Source organism: Schistocerca serialis, chromosome 4, assembly GCF_023864345.2.
Source record: "Schistocerca serialis cubense isolate TAMUIC-IGC-003099 chromosome 4, iqSchSeri2.2, whole genome shotgun sequence".
NCBI classification, from domain to species: domain Eukaryota; kingdom Metazoa; phylum Arthropoda; class Insecta; order Orthoptera; family Acrididae; genus Schistocerca; species Schistocerca serialis.
Genome location: NC_064641.1, coordinates 834834759 through 834852897, shown reverse-complemented (window position 1 = coordinate 834852897; position 18139 = coordinate 834834759).

The window sequence follows — 18139 nt, the reverse complement described above, 5'->3', positions numbered from 1 at the left end:
CGACGATTTCAGAGAAAAGTATTTAGACCGAAAATTCTTGATGCACGGAAAAGACGTTTGAATTTCTACGGTCATGTTAGCACGAATGGACGACTTTCGCTTGACGAAAAAAATTTTTCGCATCAACGTCGGAATCCGATAATCATTGATACTTATTTGGCATTTACCCAAAGTGACCTCACACAAATCTGTGTTGACCCACGGGTAACTACACGCACTACATACAGGCAGAAAATCAGTAGACATAGCATCATACCCAAGAACCCAACAGGAAGGAATTTGAAACTCAAAAACGCATTGATGCAGGAAAGAAGACAGAGCCAAAGTAAAACAGTGAGGAAGTTTTTGAAGATAAGAAATGCAAGAATGCCCGTGATAAGCAATGTTTCCATGAGCTCCATAGATCCTACATATGTAATTTATACAGATTCAAAAGATAAATCACAGAGTTCTTTTATTTTATAAGTCAGTTTTGCTGAGAATTATCGGAGGAGTAGATTTTCAAGACAGGCTATATTTCTGTGAAGACAAAACTGACGCTGAAGGCTGAGTCGAATAGGGAGGCAATGAAATCGCCGAAGGTGATTGCAGTGATCATAATCGTGTTGAAGATGGTTTGATGGTCGATAATAAAGTGATAATTTCGGAAAATAACCTCAAGGCATACCGCAATAAAGCGTCCCAGGACGCCATTGTCTTCCTCCCAGGGCGAACAATAGAAAGATAACGGTTAAATGGTTCAAATGGCTCTGAGCACTATGGGACTCAACTGCTGAGGTCATTAGTCCCCTAGAACTTAGAACTAGTTAAACCTAACTAACCTAAGGACATCACAAACATCCATGCCCGAGGCAGGATTCGAACCTGCGACCGTAGCGGTCTTGCGGTTCCAGACTGCAGCGCCTTTAACCGCACGGCCACTTCGGCCGGCGATAACGGTTAATAGTGAAAAACGTAACCATTTGCTTGCAACATGTGTAAAGAGTCTTTAAGCCCTGATGTATGTAAATTACCACATGGAAACTGATTTCTCTATTCATTGGATTGTTAACAACAATCCACAGTAAAAGAACGTGAGTTTCCACCATTTGAATAAATAATTACTTTGATAGTTGGGGTTTACTGTTCCTCGGTATAGGGTCCGCGGATAGTGCACGTAGATGGAGTATTGTTCTGTTAGTCTTTTTTTTTTTTTTTTTCTAGCCAACTTTTGCGCCCCCTGTGTGCCTGTGCGCTAAGCGAGGGCCTACCATTCCACCTCCTTACAAGTGAACCTCCCCATCGCACCCCCCTCAGATTTAGTTATAAGTTGGCACAGTGGATAGGCCTTGAAAAACTGAACACAGATCGATCGAGAAAACAGGAAGAAGTTGTGTGGAACTATGAAAAAATAAGCAAAATATACAAACTGGGTCGTCCATGTGCAATATAGGCAATATTAAGGGCAATATGAGACGAGGAAAGCCTTGGTCCCGTGGATAGCGTAAACAGCTGTGGAACGAGAGGTATTTGGTTCAAATATTCCCTCGACCGAAAATTTTAACTTTTTATTTTCAGTTTATGTGACAAACCCTTATGTTTTCATCACTTTTTTTGGAGTGATTATTACATCCACAAGAAAACCTAAATCGGGCAAGGTAGAAGAATCTTTTTACCCATTCGCCAAGTGTACTAGTTAGGTGGGTCGACAACATATTCCTGTCATGTGACGCACATGCTGTCACCAGTGTCGTATAGAATATATCAGACGTGTTTTCCTGTGGAGGAATCGGTTGACCTATGACCTTGCGATCAAATGTTTTCGGTTCCCATTGGAGAGACACGTCCTTTCGTCAACTAATCGCACGGTTTTGCGGTGCTGTCGCAAAACACAGACACAAAACTTATTACAGTGAACAGAGACGTCAATGAACGAACGGACAGACCATAACTTTGCGAAAATAAAGAAAGCAAAATTTTCAGCTGAGGGCAGATTCGAACCTAAGACCTCTCCTTCCGCAGCTGTTCGCGCTAACCACGGGACCACGGCAGTTATCGGCTCACATCGCCCTTAATATTAACTATCTTAGACATGAACGACCCACTTTGTATATTTTGCTTATTTTTTCATAGTTCCACACAACTTCTTCCTGTTTTCTCGATTGATCTGTGTTCAGTTCTTCAAGGCCTATCCACTGTGCCAACTTATAACTAAATCTGAGGGGGGTGCGATGGGGATGTTCCCTTGTTAGTAAGGCGTTGCTACTACGCATCGAGGTTCTAACCCACTCAAATTCAGGCCGAAAACTAAATGATACAGCCGGAAAGCGTTTCGAACTTTTAATTCCCGTATTTTCCCTTTTTTCAACGTGTATTTTATTTGCAATACTTAGTTATATCAAAATAAACATGTCTACAATATTTATCATCAGCGTAATTGCACTGTAAGAGAGCGATTAGTAAATGATGTGGGACATAAACTGCAAGATTGGAATAAGCTGCTGAGACGCAACACTAGGAAGAAATGGTACAGAACAACTAGAGAGAGGAGAGAGAAAAATGCTAAGGAAAGTACTAGGCCTTAAGAGAAATGGTGAGAGATGGGTGCGAGGACCTACGGAGGTACTGTACCGGACCATGAGAATAATACCAGGAGAAGTCACTGAAAGGGGCAAGGTTTGATGGGCATGTAATCAGGATGAGTATGGATAGAATGACGAAAAGAATGTGAGAAACAACAGGGAGAACGAGGAGAAAGACAGAAACCAAGTGGGGTGTTGAACTCTGGAACGATTACTCGGAGCTGGGAATCAAGAAGGAAGTAAAGGAATAGTAGAGAAGCTAGTACAAACCGACCAAAACGCCGTAGATCAACGACAAAGAAGGACAAAGGAAAGGTGACTTACTTTTACCAACTTTTTGGCAATGTAAGTTGGGAGGAGAGAGAGATATCTTGATTTTTGAAATTACTGGTCGCTGCGCCAAATGAAACACTATTACTAAGTTTTAAATGTAGGTCTCCAAAGATCTGATTCATAGCTTTGGACACAGAGATTTTCCCCATCTCTTCAGCCATGTGATAAATGCCTTTGCTGTTTTCGATCGTGTCACTGCTTATGGGCATAACCAAGTTTGTTTTAGGAAATGGTTCGTGGCAAGCAAACCGATTAAAGAGAGTTTGGTCGACTTGATCAACCTTCCAAATTCGTGCAAACTCATGACTACATGTTGCTGTGATGTTCCTGATTGTACCTCTTAGGACGCCTCTATATCCGCACAGACGTTATGCCGATAAACAAATCCAGTAGTTCAACGAAGAATATAAAAGTCTGTAATTCCACGTCCTTGGGTCTAATCTCCTGATGATTCCGTCTATCTCATCAGAACAGACCTTGAGGACACAAGGTCTGAAAGGGTTTTTTCAGTGCTGTTTTCTGCATAGCTCTTTCATTCAGTTTCTAGGCTCGATAATCCGAATGCACCCCATAAATGACATCAGCGGATGAAATCCTCCAAGCCTAACAAACTCATCTCTTATGTTGGGGATCATCCCGATTGCAAGCATATCTCGTCCTTGCTAGTCTAACGATACAAAGGCAGTCCTCTGATTGTGAAAGAGGCTCTTTTCACTAGTTGTTTCCGAAGAGATCAGCACTGTGACATGAAAAGTATGTGCTACGTTGATGAACGGTAGACATAATACCTTCGACATTTCAGCAGTTTCACGCGATGTTATCTACCCACAAATCCATTTTTTCAGGATGGACAAAAAATTTAAAACATTTTTCATACAGCCAAACGCGGGTAGCTGGTAACAGTAAAATATATTCAGGATGGATCTGTATAACGTCTGAAACTCGGTTTTTCTGCAAACCGCAATTCTGTACTGCGTCATATTATTTTAAAGGAGCAGAACCAAATTTCCACAGTAATTGACTTGAAAATAAAAACGCTGGACGAGCTCAGAGTTTCGATCTGGCCCTGGGTTCACAGCTGCAATCCCTCCCATCAGATGAAACGTTCCACATCCGGAGAAAGGGTCTATATTAAAATCAGCATTGTCAAATACTAATTGGTTAAAACAGATATCTTGAGGGACATTCCCGGATGAAGAATGGAAGTATGTTTAAGTCAAGCCGTCTCTTTGTAGGAACATGGAAACCTAAGGGCTGAGAGAATATCAGTGAGTTTTGTCGAGCCTTTTTTTATTATTATTATTTTATTTTTTTTACATATAGGCATCTACACCAGTAACAAGTGCTGAAACGGAAAATCGAGATCTTGCCGCTGAAATCAGAGCGTGCGATAAGCTAATACAGTTTCTTTCCCATCCTCCTGGACTGTCGTATTTGCTTTCGCGTATCAATCTTACACCAATCTCTGTAGTGTATGGGGCACCAACGAGTTGATTTCCTGAAGAAAATCATCGGATAGTCCAAGGATGACCACAAGGATCCAGTATCTTCCCTACTAATGTCTACAGCAGCTCTTATAATCCGACAACGGGCTTCCATGGCGTTGGAGCTCCTGTCTTGATAACATTGGTTAGTTATTATTTTGCATCCAGCATTTTTAAATAAATTACTGTTGTAAGTTATTATTTCGTACCCAGCATTACAAATTACTGCTGTATCTTTCTTCCTTTCAACAAAGAGGATGTCGAAAATTGCTCACAGGTTGAAACTGTGTGCCGCACCGAGACTGGAACTCGGCACCTTTGCCTTTAGTGAGCAAGTGCTCCATCAACTGAGCTACCCACGCACGAGTCATGGGCCATCCTCACAGCTTTACTTCCGCCAGTACCCCTTCTTCTACCTTCCAAACACTGCAGAAGTTCCCCTGCGAAACTTGTGGGTCTAGCACTTCTGGAAGAAGGGAAGAGAAGATGTGGTCACCATAGTAATTTTCAATACTTGCGCTGACATTTTTTATGTTAGGCCGGAAGTCTCCTATTTTATCCACTGGCTCTTCCAGTAAAGACTGACATTCCACTGAATTGTTGAACAGGTAATTATAAATATATCTCAGAGCTTTATCAAAATCTTCACGAACTAATTGGCCGGTTTTTAATAAAGAAGGAGGTAAGTGAAATAACTTTTTGTAGCAAGACGCATGGTTCCTTGCATCTTGAGCCACCAACTCTAGGGCTTCAGGCACCTGAACAGTAAGTTCAGTCACTTGCTGGAACCACTCACCATCATGTTCTCCAGCTGCTTTGATGATCATCTGATGCACAGACGGATGCTCCACCTTATGTACAGGATCACATCGTGTCGTAGGTATATAAAAATATTCTTCAGTTATTTCTTCACTGCAAAGAAAACACTTAGTCTTAAAATCAAACTTGGGCTTATTCGATGTGAGGGAACGTGTTTGTGATGGCGCTCCAACTCTACGCATAAATGCTAAGATGAGTTTTTCATTGGTGTTGTGTTTTTGACAAACGTCATACACAGTGACTTCCGTCAAGCTTTCCAATACCCGTTGATGTGAAGTGACTCCTCGTTTCATTCTTGCATTTCGAATTGGAACAACTGCTCTCTCCTTCACTAACACCACTTCACCATCACAAAAACGTTTGTCACAAATTAAACAACTGGCTCCTTCCAAAATCGACATTTAAAATCATCTTAGTAGACTCCCAAAAATATAATCGTTTCAGACGGACCCCTCAGGTAAAACTGAAGCGCCAACATCGGGCTCCGGTGTTCAGTCCCCCTTCCAACCTTTTTACATCGGAACCTACAAGAAGGAAACGAAAGAAAACCACTCTCGTTTCCGCCACAGACGGGAAAACCTTGCCCGACTGACCGCCGTGTCATCTTCAGCCAATGGAGTCATTTGGATGAAGATAGGAGGGGCTGTTGTAAGGTTCCCAGATCTTATATCCGCTACCTCTCTTTCAAGCAGCTTATCAGATGGCACCATGAGGCTGAGCTGATCCTGCTCCAGTCCAACCACTAATGAAAAACCGTGGCACTACTGGGAACTGAACCAAGGTCATGCCAGTCAGCCGCACTGACTACTCGGCTATGAGGGCCGATGGAACCTATAATAATTAGGAGAAGAAATGTAAATACAACAGTGTTGGAATTTACATGCTCTATGGAATTTATTCAATCCAACTCAACCGAAATTTGCATTGGAAAGGAGATACATGGGGGAGAAATGATTTCACAGTGGTTTCAACTGGTTTTTTCAACATGGCGACGCTCAAACAAGCGCTCTAAGGTCGAGAAAATGGATGTTACAATACGGGACAGTTTCTAAGAAAGGGAAATAACAGAACAATAACGAACACGACCGCTTTTTTGAGGTTATTGCACTGCCTTTGTATCAGTTGCAAAACTCCGCAATGCGTAGATGTGTAATCGTACAGGAATGATGAAACTGTCCAGACTCCATCACACACCACTTAAGACCCTATGTTAAATTTTAATTACTACCCAGCAGAATCGTTCTCAAAACTGACCCTAACATGGAATCGTGCTGAATGACCGTTTTCACTGAATCGACGAATATTAATAATAACAACAATAACAATAATAATTAATCGAAGGAAACTACAAGTTACTTCAAATGAAATACTAATAAAATTAAACTGATATTTTATTATATTGAAAGCAATGACACAGCACAAGACTCTGTAATATGACTGTCAGGAAAAATAATTGCAATAAAGGTATGAAGCAATTGAGGGCCCAACACGGTATCCTAGTCTCCACATGCAATCACCAATACGAAGGCAACCCTCTACATGTTTTCGTTACTCCAGTGGCTGACTGAATATTAAATGAAAACGATACTATCAGTGAAACTGTGGTTAACTGTACTGCGATTTTCCAAAAATCAACGCCCACCTATCACCAGTCTGCTGTGGTCGCACGTGAAGAACCAGAATCACGCTTGTCAGTAGTCACACACCGTGAAGTCCCTTCCATCGTCTGAAATCGAGAGTCCGCGATGTCTAAAACTAGCGATCTTTCACCTTCCACATCCAAACCAAGAGCGTCATCCTCTTGTGTCTCTGCTCCCGTCTGATGTCAGTAGGTGACGCGTGAATCAGAGTGTTGCTTGTACACTTCTGAATTTCCAGAAGCCTAACCAACATGGCAGGAACCCCACGAGGATTCTCTTCCCACCGCATAGACCCAGACATTCCGAGACTTGTGATTTCTCAGCATAAATTATTAGGTGGTAGCCAGCACTACCGCTTTCAGCCTTCTACAGAACTGAACCGTGCCGAATACGGCGAACCCCGTCTCAGCTTGACTGACAGGGGGTTCTGTGAGCCTGTCAGGTGGCTCCTTGACACATGAAAGCCAGAACAAAGCCTCTGATCTGTGCGAACTGGGCGGCTCTCACGCATTCTTAGAATGGAACTACAAGCCTCTACCGACAACCGGTGCAGATTTATAAAATTGGTTGCTCAGCATTGAATAACGTCATGAGACTTATAATCATATGGAAACTAATGTGTCCTGCTTATCGTCAATCAAGAAAAGGGGCAGATGAATTTGGTATATAAATGGAAGGAGGCAAGCCAGACGGCTTGTAACTTTCACAGTATTTGTGTAATGGGATGCTCTGGTGATTCTTTGTCGCATCTCTACAACAACAGAAGGAAGCAATGACACTTAATGTCAAGTATTACAAAATACTAATATTGGCACAACTGAAAAGAAGTATTTGATGTTAAAATCGAGTTCCTGTTTTTGATGTGGATGCACACATACCTGTCTGCTCCTAGCCGAAATATTTCAGCGTTCCGCCTTTTCTATACCCGTTCCATGATTCATTCTAAATGGAAGATACTGACAGCTGTAGTAGACGTATACATAGAAAATTTCGTATGTAGTTTCATCGTTTGCAAAAGCTCGTAAACAAGAACTTCGAGGTTCGAATAGTAGCGATTTAATTGTTTAATTTTGTACATACGTAGGTGCACAATTATTAGTAATCTTACATCCCTCAAGAGCAGAACGTTTCCTTTGCAACACTAAAGGAACATTCAACCAGATATTAGAGTGTTGCTGTTGCATGTTTAATGTGATGCCACTGCTCAGTTTCGTATCCTAATGTTATGAAAATAGGACGGTTCCAGTTTAAGGAACATTTCTGTGACTGGATGTGTTTCCGTGCGGTTAACAATTTCACTCTTACTCTTACGAGTACCTCAAGCTTTCCATTGAGGATCTGTTCCCCACAACTTCACCTTTAATTGCATCTTATACACCCCACTGTATTTAGTTAGTCTTATTTAGTATGCCTTTTTCATTAACAAAGGTGCCGTGGTTCATGCCACAGTACTTAGGAGATATGTTAACAAATTAGATCAGTGCTAAATATCGAAATGATCGTTTTAAAACATGTATACGAGAACATTTTGCTACGCTACCGGAAAAGTGGATGCCATTAATGTGAAGAGCGCACTCTCTCTGATTGACACATCACAACACGTCACATTCCAGTGCAAATATGTAACTCAACCATTTGTGTGGCGTGCTTATAATTACGCATTATTTCCTTTTTAGGACAACCAATTAATAAAAAAAAACCACCACATGTTCTAATGAAAGCATAAAAGCTGTCTGACGAGGAATTGTAATGATTCGAAACCGGTAATGGTACCTTTTGAATAAAATAACTTAAAATAAATTTGTGACTGGTTGCTGTCTCAACACAATCAACAACATAGAGCATTTTTTCGTAGTATCTGCCGATTTTAATCAGAATGACACTAAAAGCCTTCGGCAACGGCTCTGTACAATCGACCCTCAGGACAAGCTTCCCAGCAGCCATTTAGTAGTTATTAATACTAAATTTTTGGCGAGAGTCAAGAATACATTACGAAAAAGTAACACGTTTCAACACTATAAGTGGCTGCTGCATACGTGCTTCCGACGCTGCGTAATTAGGATTATCGATGTGAAGCTAACACGTGGAAAGACATCATTCAAAGTCCCCAAAACCGGCAACTTCACATACCTTCACAGTCTCACTGCGATGCGAATAAATGTTTCGTTACAAATGGGCCTGGCGAATAGTCCAGGACGAGAAACGGCGCACGCGTTTTCCAGAAAGTTAAGCAGCGAGGTCCACAGTGACGCCTATACAACAAAACAAACGTCTTGATGGCAAATGGATGGTCATTTTCCTCCTATAGTGCCGTAGACATCAGGAGACCGTCTTAAATAGGACATGTATTAAAATAATTAGTATAGTATTCAGGAGTATTGATGACACATCGCTCTATTCATTTTCTTGTGTGCAATGTAAAAACCGTGGCTATTATGGAACGGCGAGACGTTTGGTTTGTTAGTGTTCTTCAGCAACGTTTAGATATTTTCTTCTCTCTTCTTCGGGATGTTTTATGTCTGTGAGGCTACGCGCGTTACTGAATATTCGGCTTAGGTTTGGCAGAAAATAATAAAATGCGTTGCCAAATTTGCAGATTCGTCCATTTGGAGACGCAAGGCAGCTGCAGGTAACTAAACGTTTCTCTTAGAAAACACATAATGACTATTAAACCGATTCATATGGTAATAATGTGCGAGGAAACAAAGCTTTACTGCCGCGCGGGGTAGTCGTGCGGTCTCAGGTGAATTGTCACGGTTCACGCGGCTTCCCCCGTCGGAGGTTCGAATCCTCCCTCGGGTATGGGTGTATGTGTTGTCCTTAACGTAAGTTAGTTTAAGGTAGATCAAGTAGTGTGTAAGCCTAGGGACCGATGAAACCAGTAGTTTGGTCCCATAGTCCTTACCACAAATTTCCAATATTTTCCAAATGTTTACTAAAGAAACTAGTATGGGGTTTCTTGGAACTTCCAACCTCATGAGTATTTAAACTATTTTTTTTAACTAAGCTGCTGAATAGTGACGAAGTCACTGTGTTCTGTCACTAACAGGGACCGATAAATGCATGATCATGCCGGTCGGGACGGCTGAGCGGTTCTAGACGCTACAGTCTGGAACCGCGCGACCGCTACGGTCGCAGGTTCGAATCCTGCCTCGGCCATGGATGTGTGTGATGTCCTTAGGTTAGTTAGGTTTAAATAGTTCTAAGTTCTAGGGGACTGATGACCTCAGAAGTTAAGTCCCATAGTACTCAGAGCCATTTGAACCATTTGCATGATCAATGTAGAAGAAATCAAGCGAATAATGTGACGCATAGTTACTCCATACTAAGAATTATTCATTCGTACTGAACAACTATTATGAGGATTTCTCAGAATTCCCATCCTCATGACTGTTTAAGTTATTTTTTTCTGGTGTTTTGAACAGTGACGAATCATCGTGTACCATCAGTAAGAGAGCTCATAATGCATGATTTCCATAAAACAAACCAAGCCAATAATATGACTTTTAACTACCCCATACTAAGACTTATTCATTGGTCTTCAACATTAACAATTCACGTTTTCACTTTTATGAATTGTCCTCTTGATCCTCTGTACTTTATAAATGCTTCGTTCTGTAAATCTTTCTCGCCTTACGTACTTTTTGCACAGACTCAAAACGAACCGTTTAGCCTTCTATCTACTTTTAACATGAAAAAAAAAATTCATTTATGCCCCCTGATCGATGTAACAGAGGTTCACAAGAATAAACCTATTGTACAGGATATAAGAAATATTGGAGACGGCAAACTGAATGAGGATTTTGCTGTCATCATAGCAGAAGGTGTATCCTCTACATAGGTCAACGTTAACAAGCCGCCTCCAGCCTCTCCCCCCCCCCCCCCTAAGATAGAGAACGCAATCAAGACACGAATTACGATGCAAACTGCGAGATTTCGGGTAAGAATACTTCACCTTTAAGGTACGATTAAAAATCAGTTTCCAAATGTCACCTTTTGCAGCTGTAAAATCTGTTTTGGGTCTCTACGCATAACTGTTTGAAGGAGGTTTGTGACTGAGTTTCAGGTGGAGGGAGAAGTCGAGGAAGCCTGTACTCTCGCGGCAGACACCTCAGACATACCAGGATTTCGAGCTTCCCGTTCTGCAGCTGACCATTTCGTCACTTTGTCAACCCATATCATGAACGGTTTTCTGCGGAAATACCAGACCGTGGCAATGTTTTTTTTGATTTGGTAAAACGTATGACCCCTGTTGGAGGCCACCTGCTCCATTTCCTTAAGGTTTTTAGAAGACAGAGTTTTCAAGGTATGTGTAGGTTCTGCCTCGTCGAACACCTTGACTCTTTGCTGTGTTGCCGGCCCTGCCCGTACGAGCTGTGAGCGTGCCCACCGACGACTCTGCGTCTTCCGCTGACCTTATTGGGCAGTGCTTACTATCTCTAGATTGTGCATACTTCCATTGTGTGTCTTTTGTTCACATGTGCCATATTTGAAACAAAATCAGGATGCAGTAAGACACTTTATCATTGACCGGTTTCGACCAGTATGTCTGGCCTTCCTCAGAATATCTACCAGTGTTAAAAATTTGACTACTAATAAGGACTGTTCAACTGATTGTAATTTCAGGACTTCCCAAACAAATAAACCTCCAGGTAGAAAAGGACGGCTGTAGCTGTTTGTTGGGCTCTCATATACGACTGCAGTTGCTGAACCAAATTACGACTCACCTTCCTGATCAGTCGGTACCACGCCACAAAGCTGCACATAGGTATTTCAATAGGGTTCGTCTTGTCGCACAGATTAAGTTGGCAGATCTCAGGGAGACACGTTTTCTCGAGCTGTCTTGCCCGCCTTCGTTGCTCTTGCCTTCTTCTTAACAGTACCATGTGTTTCATGCCCACTTCCATGAATCCAGGCTGAAATACATGCTTAGTAACATTTAAGAACTCACTCTTCTCGCGTATGTGTCTTGGCAGTTCTTCAGTAAAACATGATCACTACATCCAAAACTAAAAATCACTCAATATTTCCAGAATAACAAATTGTCTCCAAAGTGAAAGCACACCGAATCGAACGAATGGCGTTACTGACACCTCACCACCGCTCGGCAGGCAGACGGATCAGTAACAGACTTCAGTAGTGTACAGAATAGCAACTTTGGCTACTGAACCGAAAACGACATCACTACTGAGGCTGACCTACGGGACCGAACGATATGGACGATGGAGAATAGGGTTGCTGAAGAAGTCGCGACCACCCTCGAGGAGACAGCCAGTCCCGTTGACTATGAGGAGGCTGAAGAATCGCCCAGGCAGGTACCTTAGTCTAGTGGAGGCTTCTGCTGGTTTTGGAGGAGGCTAACACAGAATCGTCAGTGGGTGAACTTTGCTTCTTATTCGAACATTTGCACTCTACAGGTCATTACCGTAATACCTGCTATAAAACTTCTATATGGCACAGAGCAGAAAGTCTCAGGAAACGCCCATAACTAAGTGTTATGTCAGACTGTGCAAATGATGTCACAAAATTGATGATTTCATACATAAATATCATATTTCTATTTTCAGTTTGAATTAGCCAATGAACAGAACTAACAAGGAGTCCACAGGGTAATACGATTTTTGTAATTGTTTGTATTTATGGTACATGAAGTTCAGAATTCAAATATCAATTTCCCAAAACAGTTCGATGCAACTGTCAAAAATTCTCGAGAAAATCGACTTGGAAGCTTCGCGAGTGTCTTCAGTACCGTAAAGTATGGTCAGTTCTTCAATTGAGAGAGCGGCTCTGTGGTAGAATGTTTCCCTGCCCAGCATGGGACCTACATTTGATTCCCGCCTGACACACATTTTGTAGAAAGTGAAATTATTACAAACTTCAATTTGTTAAGTCTATAGTAGGAAAACACTGCATTACGACACTGTTCCACCTCAAATTTCCAATTTGACACCACTGGTATAGAAATAATAGCTCGTATGTTGTATACACAGGATGATTCCACTATAATGTTACAAACTTTCGGGGATGATGGAGAAGGAACAAGGGCAACTGTATCATTTTGAGCTAAGCGATCCATATCCGGAAACAACCAAGTCGAAAGTTGTAAACGAAAAGGTTCTGACACCTCTGACAGTGGGATACATGTACCGGTACTGTTGCTAAGATTATACGTTTCCTCATGTTTTTTATAACAACGATTCTGAAAATAAAAATTTGTTCTTATTTCATGCTGCTTTCATATTTGAATTTACCTATTTAGGGTAAATAAATAGCACAGAAATGATTATTTTGTCAAATGAAATATTATCCTTTGGGAATTTCTTTTTGAAATTTCAACCAGACAGTTACATTTGCATAAAAGGTGCTAGAACGTACTTAGAATTTGGCTGTAAAAAATAAAAATAAATAAATAAATAAAATTCAAAAAATAAAGTCGAATGATTAGGAGCGAAGTTACGACGGGTTAAGCGAGCGATGACTCATCATTTTTCTCCACCCCGCTCCCACCTCTCATTAGCGTGTATGAGATGCCCACCATCACTTTTCTCGATCCCTACCTTATAAGGAACAAAATGGTACCATCCCCAATACTCGACCATTAAACTTCACATACCATGCCACTAGGAAACTCACTAAAAGTCATGTTCCCCTAATTCTTTTGAGCAGTACATTTTTCTTCCTCTGCACATGTTTTTAACGAGAAAATTAATACCTGAAATCATTGAAGAAGAGAATTAAACTGTGTTCTACGAACAGGTAGCGTTTAATTCGATTTTCATGTCACTTCCATGAGCGTAAAAATGAAAAGTTCTCACTTTGCCGAACGTCTTTGCGCAATATTTTCTTGCGTTTGTGGACGTGATGTGAATTCGTTTGATATGATCCATATCACCGACAACAACCCTTGGCAAGTTATGGAGTTGTGTGAATCACTGTACTTAAAGATGACAAACGAAAACTTTACAATCGACTAGGTTAGCGTTTACACTGATACATTGCTACTCAGTTAATCTATGGTACATAATGAAACTGTGGATGACATCTGTTTTTCCGATAGTTAATCACCCCATGATTCAAATAACGTATGTAATACTTAACTTTAAGAATATCCTATAAAATTTAATTTTAATTTTATCCCCCCCCCACCCCCCATACACACTTACGTCTGAACACGATATAAATATTGCATGAAGGAGTCCACTGCTTGTAACTACACATTTTCTATATCCAACAGTGTGTAGTCATCGTTGATCAAAAACACTATTTGCAAAAAAATTGTAACAGGATGCTTCATATACTAATATTGATTAACAGGCACACATATCGCTACATTGAGAGCTGCTACAGGGCTTTTCAGCTTTTTTGTTAGGTAACGTGGACCCCCCATGAACCATGGACCTTGCCGTTGGTGGGGAGGCTTGCGTGCCTCAGCGATACAGATGGCCGTACCGTAGGTGCAACCACAACGGAGGGGTATCTGTTGAGAGGCCAGACAAACGTGTGGTTCCTGAAGAGGGGCAGCAGCCTTTTCAGTAGTTGCAAGGGCAACAGTCTGGATGATTGACTGATCTGGCCTTGTAACAATAACCAAAACGGCCTTGCTGTGCTGGTACTGCGAACGGCTGAAAGCAAGGGGAAACTACAGCCGTAATTTTTCCCGAGGGCATGCAGCTTTACTGTATGATTACATGATGATGGCGTCCTCTTGGGTAAAATATTCCGGAGGTAAAATAGTCCCCCATTCGGATCTCCGGGCGGGGACTACTCAAGAGGATGTCGTTATCAGGAGAAAGACAACTGGCGTTCTACGGATCGGAGCGTGGAATGTCAGATCCCTTAATCGGGCAGGTAGGTTAGAAAATTTAAAAAGGGAAATGGATAGGTTGAAGTTAGATATAGTGGGAATTAGTGAAGTTCGGTGGCAGGAGGAACAAGACTTCTGGTCAGGTGACTACAGGGTTATAAACACAAAATCAAATAGGGGTAATGCAGGAGTAGGTTTAATAATGAATAGGAAAATAGGAATGCGGGTAAGCTACTACAAACAGCATAGTGAACGCATTATTGTGGCCAAGATAGATACGAAGCCCACACCTACTACAGTAGTACAAGTTTATATGCCAACTAGCTCTGCAGATGACGAAGAAATTGAAGAAATGTATGATGAAATAAAAGAAATTATTCAGATTGTGAAGGGAGACGAAAATTTAATAATCATGGGTGACTGGAATTCGAGTGTAGGAAAAGGGAGAGAAGGAAACATAGTAGGTGAATATGGATTGGGGGACAGAAATGAAAGAGGAAGCCGCCTGGTAGAATTTTGCACAGAGCACAACATAATCATAGCTAACACTTGGCTTAAGAATCATGAAAGAAGGTTGTATACATGGAAGAACCCTGGAGATACTAAAAGGTATCAGATAGATTATATAATGGTAAGACAGAGATTTAGGAACCAGGTTTTAAATTGTAAGACATTTCCAGGGGCAGATGTGGACTCTGACCACAATCTATTGGTTATGACCTGTAGATTAAAACTGAAGAAACTGCAAAAAGGTGGGAATTTAAGGAGATGGGACCTGGATAAACTAAAAGAACCAGAGGTTGTACAGAGATTCAGGGAGAGCATAAGGGAGCAATTGACAGGAATGGGGGAAATAAATACAGTAGAAGAAGAATGGGTAGCTTTGAGGGATGAAGTAGTGAAGGCAGCAGAGGATCAAGTAGGCAAAAAGACGAGGGCTAGTAGAAATCCTTGGGTAACAGAAGAAATATTGAATTTGATTGATGAAAGGAGAAAATATAAAAATGCAGTAAGTGAAACAGGCAAAAAGGAATACAAACGTCTCAAAAATGAGATCGACAGGAAGTGCAAAATGGCTAAGCAGGGATGGCTAGAGGACAAATGTAAGGATGTAGAGGCCTATCTCATTAGGGGTAAGATAGATACCGCCTACAGGAAAATTAAAGAGACCTTTGGAGAAAGGAGAAACACTTGTATGAATATCAAGAGCTCAGATGGAAACCCAGTTCTAAGCAAAGAAGGGAAAGCAGAAAGGTGGAAGGAGTATATAGAGGGTCTATACAAGGGCGATGTACTTGAGGACAATATTATGGAAATGGAAGAGGATGTAGATGAAGATGAAATGGGAGATACGATACTGCGTGAAGAGTTTGACAGAGCACTGAAAGACCTGAGTCGAAACAAGGCCCCCGGAGTAGACAATATTCCATTGGAACTACTGACGGCCGTGGGAGAGCCAGTCCTGACAAAACTCTACCATCTGGTGAGCAAGATGTATGAAACAGGCGAAATACCCTCAGACTTCAAGAAGAATATAATAATTCCAATCCCAAAGAAGGTGCTGACAGATGTGAAAATTACCGAACTATCAGCTTAATAAGTCACAGCTGCAAAATACTAACACAAATTCTTTACAGACGAATGGAAAAACTAGTAGAAGCCAACCTCGGGGAAGATCAGTTTGGATTCCGTAGAAACACTGGAACACGTGAGGCAATACTGACCTTACGACTTATCTTAGAAGAAAGATTAAGGAAAGGCAAACCTACGTTTCTAGCATTTGTAGACTTAGAGAAAGCTTTTGACAATGTGGACTGGAATACTCTCTTTCAAATTCTAAAGGTGGCAGGGGTAAAATACAGGGAGCGAAAGGCTATTTACAATTTGTACAGAAACCAGATGGCAGTTATAAGAGTCGAGGGACATGAAAGGGAAGCAGTTGTTGGGAAGGGAGTAAGACAGGGTTGTAGCCTCTCCCCGATGTTGTTCAATCTGTATATTGAGCAAGCAGTAAAGGAAACAAAAGAAAAATTCGGAGTAGGTATTAAAATTCATGGAGAAGAAATAAAAACTTTGAGGTTCGCCGATGACATTGTAATTCTGTCAGAGACAGCAAAGGACTTGGAAGAGCAGTTGAATGGAATGGACAGTGTCTTGAAAGGAGGATATAAGATGAACATCAACAAAAGCAAAACAAGGATAATGGAATGTAGTCTAATTAAGTCGGGTGATGCTGAGGGAGTTAGATTAGGAAATGAGGCACTTAAAGTAGTAAAGGAGTTTTGCTATTTGGGGAGCAAAATAACTGATGATGGTCGAAGTAGAGAGGATATAAAATGTAGGCTGGCAATGGCAAGGAAAGCGTTTCTGAAGAAGAGAAATTTCTTAACATCCAGTATTGATTTAAGTGTCAGGAAGTCATTTCTGAAAGTATTCGTATGGAGTGTAGCCATGTATGGAAGTGAAACATGGACGATAAATAGTTTTGACAAGAAGAGAATAGAAGCTTTCGAAATGTGGTGCTACAGAAGAATGCTGAAGATTAGATGGGTAGATCACATAACTAATGAGGAAGTATTGAATAGGATTGGGGAGAAGAGAAGTTTGTGGCACAACTTGACTAGAAGAAGGGATCGGTTGGTAGGACATGTTCTGAGGCATCAAGGGATCACCAATTTAGTATTGGAGGGCAGCGTGGAGGGTAAAAATCGTAGAGGGAGACCAAGAGATGAATACACTAAGCAGATTCAGAAGGATGTAGGTTGCAGTAGGTACTGGGAGATGAAAAAGCTTGCGCAGGATAGAGTAGCATGGAGAGCTGCATCAAACCAGTCTCAGGACTGAAGACCACAACAACAACAACAACGTGGATGCCTAAATGTTTGTTCCAAACGTATAACGTAAAATGACTATTTATAATCAAACATGGATTATAATTTAATTTAGAAACTAAACCTGCAATGTATTGACAGAGAGAAAGACTGACTGGGAAATTTTTGTTAACCAAAACGGCTACATTTACGTAAATGGTGCTAATAACATAATGTCTAGAACTTCCTTCGATCTTTCTTTAAAAAAAAAAGAAAAATATTAAAAATCGAATGATTAGGAGCGAAGTCACAAGGGGGTGAGCAAGCGATCACTCACTGCCAATACTTTTCTTATTCCCTACCTTATTAGGAACGAAGTGATATCATCCGTCTTACTCTACCATTAAACTATTCATGGGAAGAAACAAGTAAGCCCTAGAAAATTGACTATTTGGGCGTCTGCCATTCTCCATTGAGCGATAATTGAGTACTGGGTATGTTATCAAATTGTACCTCCATCTTCCACAAATTAAATACGCAACAAAACATTATTACATTCTTCTTCTTCTTGCGTTACAGCCTCTGTAGGACCACGGGTAGCCCCTTCGTGGACTGCATTTTCCTCTTCCTCTCCCAGAACCTCTTCAAGCTTTCTCTTCTTCTCTCCCGCTCTTCTTCCGAGATCTTC